Raw genomic sequence first — 6,000 nt, 5'->3', positions numbered from 1 at the left:
CCGATTTATTTTCCGCAGGAACTCCCTTACCGTCCTGTTACCGCATTAAATTTGGGATGGATTGGTTCCTCATCACTGGATTTATCATGAATTCCATATCAAGATCAGATTAGAATTCGGACACATCAATATGTTCTCATTTGTCTCTGAGTGCTTCTTCCGTCGGAAAGGAATACTTACTTCAACCGTAATTGTTCAAATTGATTTTGGTTGTTTTTTTATAATAACATGATTGTTTAATATTTTATCATATATTATTAAAATTATCTTTTATATAATTTATCATATATAACTTTTTTTTTAAGAATATAATATAAAAGTTCCTTTAACAAATTTCCGAAACCGAATACAATGGGATAATACTAAAATATGAGAAATAATCCTCTTTTCTAGCATAGCGGAAATATGATGTGGATATTCTCACCTTAAGGTCTTGGGTTCGAGTCTGTCAGGCGGTAAGTTTTACGTCTTGTTAAATGGTTAAGTGTGTTTGCAAGTTACATACTTAATTACGTTTTCAAATATGATAAATGAATCATGTACCCCATCATCCTACATAAATATATAAAATAACATTAAATTTATAGTATATTGTTTAAAAAAATTAATAACTGAAATATTAAACAAAATTAAATGAAATTACAATGTTGTCTATTTATTTTAGTCATATATAATATTAGTTGGATTACCTTGCAAAAAAATTCATACAAAGTGTTCATCACAAGCTGATTATCAAAGAACTATTTTGATTGTCAAAGAACTATAATTGATGATCATCTTCTCATATCAAGGGATTAGACTACACCTTTTTTCTTCTTCTGCAAATTTATAAAATTATCACAACACACTATTTATCATACAAGAGAAAAATGTAATCTTTAACGATTATTAAATCTATAAGTCTCATGATTGTAAAATGGAAATATATATATATATGTCTTTTTTTTAGAAATGGCTTACGCCATTAATTAAAAAGACCCGAAAAAGGTAAAAGCAGTACAAGAGTTGAAATTGAGTTTATAAAAATTTGTTCAAAGTCAACACACGATGGCCATTAGGAATCCACATTTGGCTAAAGAAATGCGCACGAACATGAAGTCAAAGTACAAAAGTGAATAAGTAATGAAACTAGCAATCAATCAACTAAAACAAGACGGTAGGGGGTGATTTCCTCGGACTCGTCTCTATTGTCTTTTCCCTTGTTCTTTCTTTCCTTCTTTCTTGTCATCCTTAGGTCATTTTGGGATATATTTCCGGATAGAGTTCTGGCTTCTTCGTCTTCGCTAGCTTCTCTTGTCATTTTTTTCCTTTTGGGCTTGAGTTTGGAGTTGATCGTATGAGTTATTTCCCTTAAGGTGGTTTCTTTAACAATGTTGCGGCTTTCTTTAGTTTCAGAGCTCATGGTTTCGAGATGCTTTATCATCCACGTCGACGCCGGGTTTTTAAAACCTAATTAGTGGGAAAAGGGCCTCAATTTTAGGCTCGGTGGGATCGAGATCGGTTTGGCTCTCGTTCACGTGTTCGTTGTGAATTTCATTTTCTTTGAGGATTTCAATATAGGATTTCTTGACCACCTTAACATTCTCTTGTTCGGGGTGGTCACATACTTCTTTTTCTTTTCCCCGTCCTCTTTTTCGGTTGCTCGTACATGAATTCAATGGTGGTCATGTTTCCATTCTTGCATCTTAGCTCGAATTTTTCCGGTTTTATACTCGTTGAGTCGATCTCAATGCAAATGTAGGCAAAGGTGACCCGTTCAAACAAGTCAAAGTCGGGATCGAGCTTAAGAGGTTTTTCAATGAGTCCGGTGAGGTAGGCAAGTGCTTTGGCATTACAAAGGTGCGGTGGGATGTTTCTTTTTCTTTTTTTTTTGGGAAAACAATTTAGTGCCATTTCATTAAAAAAACCCAAAAGAGAGAAAAAATACAAAAGTTTAAGATCAGATCTAGACAATTTTTAGATTTAACAATGAAACAATAATTGAATTATAGACAATAACAATAATCAATTAGCGCATACAGCGTTTTTACTTTTATTATACTTGTGACATTCTCAAACGAAATATCTCATATATGGCAGAGCTTTCTATTCTCTTCATTCCTTTCGATTCCTCTCCAGGATTGAATGAGTGCATTTCCATCTGAAGTTATATCTCTCCAAATATCTTCAGCGGTTCTACTTCTTCCACTGTGAGTTCTTGAATTTCTTTCTTTCCAGATATTGTAGATTACTATTCCAAAGTAGCATTTCAACATACTTACATAAAAAGATCTTCCTTTTGCTTTATTCTTCATCCACTCTTGGATTTCTTCCCATATTCTTAGTCTCCATGCTAAAAGTGAGGAAGAAGTAGCCAAAGTTGTTGACTTTGACATTTTTGAGTCCCTTTTCGCTCCATTATCGGAAAAGGGCAGCCTTGCTTGCTCGGAATGGGGCCTTGTGGGTGCCCATGAAGTGACCGTCGACAACTCGCTTCCAATCGTTGACGCATCCCTCTTCAATTTCCAGGGGGAGTTTGATTTGGAGCGGGTGTTCGAGCATTTTAATTTTTAGGCTAGGATCCACATTGAACTTGCCTCCATTAGCTGTCTCATTTTTCCCCAAACCTTGTTAGTTTGCATGTTCAGTTTGTGTTTGTTTGTGTAGTGTAGGCATAGGTTTTAGGGCATTTATAGAACTCCCTCATGACACTAACCGACCATAGAACGATTTCCTCATATTCGGCTTTGTCGAATGATTTCCAATCTTGCTCGAATTAGATTTTTAATTCGCAAATAATTTGATCGCTCCTTTCATTGGTCATGACAAGTTCAAACCTTTAGAACTGGGCGAGGGACTTGAGAATTTGGTTCTAAATGCCCACTAGATTTGCGATTTACGATTTATTGAGGTTTTGTGTGGTCGGGATGTAGATGTCGTGACATGCCGTAGTGGCTGATGTGAGCCCGAGTGGAAAAACAGTATTGTGACCGGTCAATGTGGCAACGACATGGCATGTCGAAGGAGTAGCGCTACTGGTTTAGTTGACATCAGCTAGGCCGGTCGGGGAGGAGGCTACACGACCGGTCATTGGAAAGACATCATGGCCGGTTGGGAGATGAGTCAGGAGACGAGCACGACCGGTTGATAGACCAGCCATGTGACTGGTCGATGCAATAGTTGAATTGAAGGCATCGAAGAAGTGACAGCCCTTTCAACCAATTTCTCCAGACTCCCTTTAACTTTCCTTGTGCTTTTGGTTCGGTTGAGGAGGCTGGTCGAGTGGAGGCTAGTCGAGCGTAGGCTCATCGTGGCTCAATCGGCGCAGCAGACAGCCAAATGCCTTATTAACCAACAATAATTCAAACATGTAACAAAAATAGATAACAGTAATCTGTAGAAACATAAGACAATAGAGAATTCAGCAAAAACCACCCAACCCAGACCAACTTGATTGAGGAGCAAACTGCACAGTAGACGACAACCAACAGATCCTCAAAAAGTAGCCAAAAGAAACCAAAAACAACAGTCAAATCCAACTGCATAACAGAACGGTACTAGACAATATTGTGTCGTCCGTGCAGATCGGTCTGTACCGCCTGTGCCAATTGTGCTTCCCGTTCCGATCGTGTCGTGCCACCTGTGTCGATCGCGCTTCCTTTGATCAATGATGATTTCGACACCGATTTTATGACTTCCGACTTAAGACAATATCGTGTCGCCTATGCCGATCATGTCGTGGATGTGTCTATCATGCCGCCGTGCCGAACGAGCCGCCTGTGCCGTTCGCGCTTCCTTAAAAATCTCTAGAGCTTTTCTCTCTCTTTCTAGAGTTTTTTTCCGGCATAAATTGAGTACAACAATAAGTTAGGTCCATAATATATATATATATATATATATCTTTTCATATAAAGGAATTGTACTACAACTTCCTTCGGTATGTTTGTAGAAATAACATAACACACTATTTTTCAATAGTTATATATTCAACACTTACATATATAACATGTGTTGCGTTCTTTTTAATAAAAAAATTGACACTAGATTATAATTCGACGAAAAGTATTTATTGAGAATAACCAACTTTTAAAAAAAATCAAATTAATCATACATAATGGTGTTCTATAATAACAAAAAAGATCATGCTAATGAAGACCTTAAATCGTCTTTATCTAACTCTAGACACTAAAGATAAACCATAAATTTAAAAAAAAAATGCAAGTATGAACTCACATATACAAAAATCATCATAACACACCATTTATTATTAGTTATATTCAACACTTTATATATACAAGAGGCAAATGTAATTTTAACCGATTATCATATCCATAAGTCGCATGAGTGTACAGGGAAAAAACGTATATCTTTCTATATAAGGAATTGTACTACAACTTCCTTCTATATGTTTGTAAAAACAATATAACACACTATTTGCCATTAGTTAGACAATAAATTATAATTCGACGGATAGTATTGATTGAGAATAATAAATTTAATACGACTGAATTTAACTTTTTTTTTAAACTAACTCAATCATACCTTATGGTGTTTCATAATAAAAAAAAGATTATGCTCATGAAGTTGGGACTCCAACATTTGTTTTGAGTTTGACACGTTTATATTTTAACTATTAGAACACTTGTGATTATTGAATTTAATATGTAATTTTGTGAATTAATATATATTTAATCATTATTAATGAAGAACAAATAAAAGATAGAATGAATAATATTTTTTTATTAATTATATAAATATTAAATATGTAGAAAGAATGTATAATTTTTTTATAATTACTTGGATATTATAGTAAAAGAGTGATGTGAAATTTTTTAATATTTAATATATAATTATATATTATAAAATAACTAATACAAATAAAATTAATTATATATATAACTTTTATTAAACAATTTAGTAAAGAAAAAAATATAATATTAAATTAAAAAAAAATAATGTTGTATGTAATATGTAAAAAATAAATGGTAGACTAAGGTTTAATATTGAAATCTCTCTGAGCGATTCAACGCTCTATTGTAATTATAAAAGAGAAGATGTGAAAAGGAAAAAATAATTAAGAATTCATTTATGGGCAGGTCAACCCACGATCCGACTCAAATATCCATTTACTCTCACATATATATCCAATTAACCACAATTCTCGATCAGACAAAATAAGCAAATTCAAATTAAGTATTATTATATATATATATATATATATATATATATATATATATATATTATATTGTTATGAATGTCGTGTATTCATCAAATTTTGTGTAGAATTTAAAATATAATATCTTATTAGTTTAATTGGTTAAAGAGTTTTACTTATTTTGTTAGGTCGTAAGTTTGAAACATACATATAGCATTTTTTTAATTTTATTTTGTTAGTTCCAAATATTCATTTACTCTCAGATATATATCAAAATAAGCCACAACTTTTGAACTAGTAAACCAAGCAAATTCAAATTAAGTATTATATATATATAAATTATATTGTTATGAATATCACACGTTCATCCAATTTTGTATAGAATTTAAAATATAAAGTCTTATTAGCTTCGTTTATTAAAATGATTTATTTGTTTTGTTAGGTTGAAGTTCGGAATATACATAGCATTTTTAATTTTATTTTTAACTGTTTCAAGTTTATGGGCGTGTCAACCACGATTCGACCAAAATATCAATTTACTCTCATATATATCCAAATTAACCAAAGTTTTCGACCCGACAAATTCAAATTAAATATTAATTATATATATATATATATCATTTTTATTACTATCAAATAAAAACAAATATTAAATAAATTACACTATTAATTTATTTTTATTACTATCACATAAAAAACTATTAAATAAATTACATTATTATTTCATTTTTATTATTATCACTTAAAAGAACTAATGAATGTATTTTTGATAAATGTTTTGTGCATTTACATATCAAGATATTCTTGCTTGCTCACAATGATTATACATGGCAATTAACGATTTGGCAAATATAATTACATTAGCA

Source organism: Impatiens glandulifera, chromosome 4 (assembly GCF_907164915.1).
Source record: "Impatiens glandulifera chromosome 4, dImpGla2.1, whole genome shotgun sequence".
NCBI lineage: Eukaryota > Viridiplantae > Streptophyta > Magnoliopsida > Ericales > Balsaminaceae > Impatiens > Impatiens glandulifera.
Note: the sequence above shows the minus strand (reverse complement) of the source record.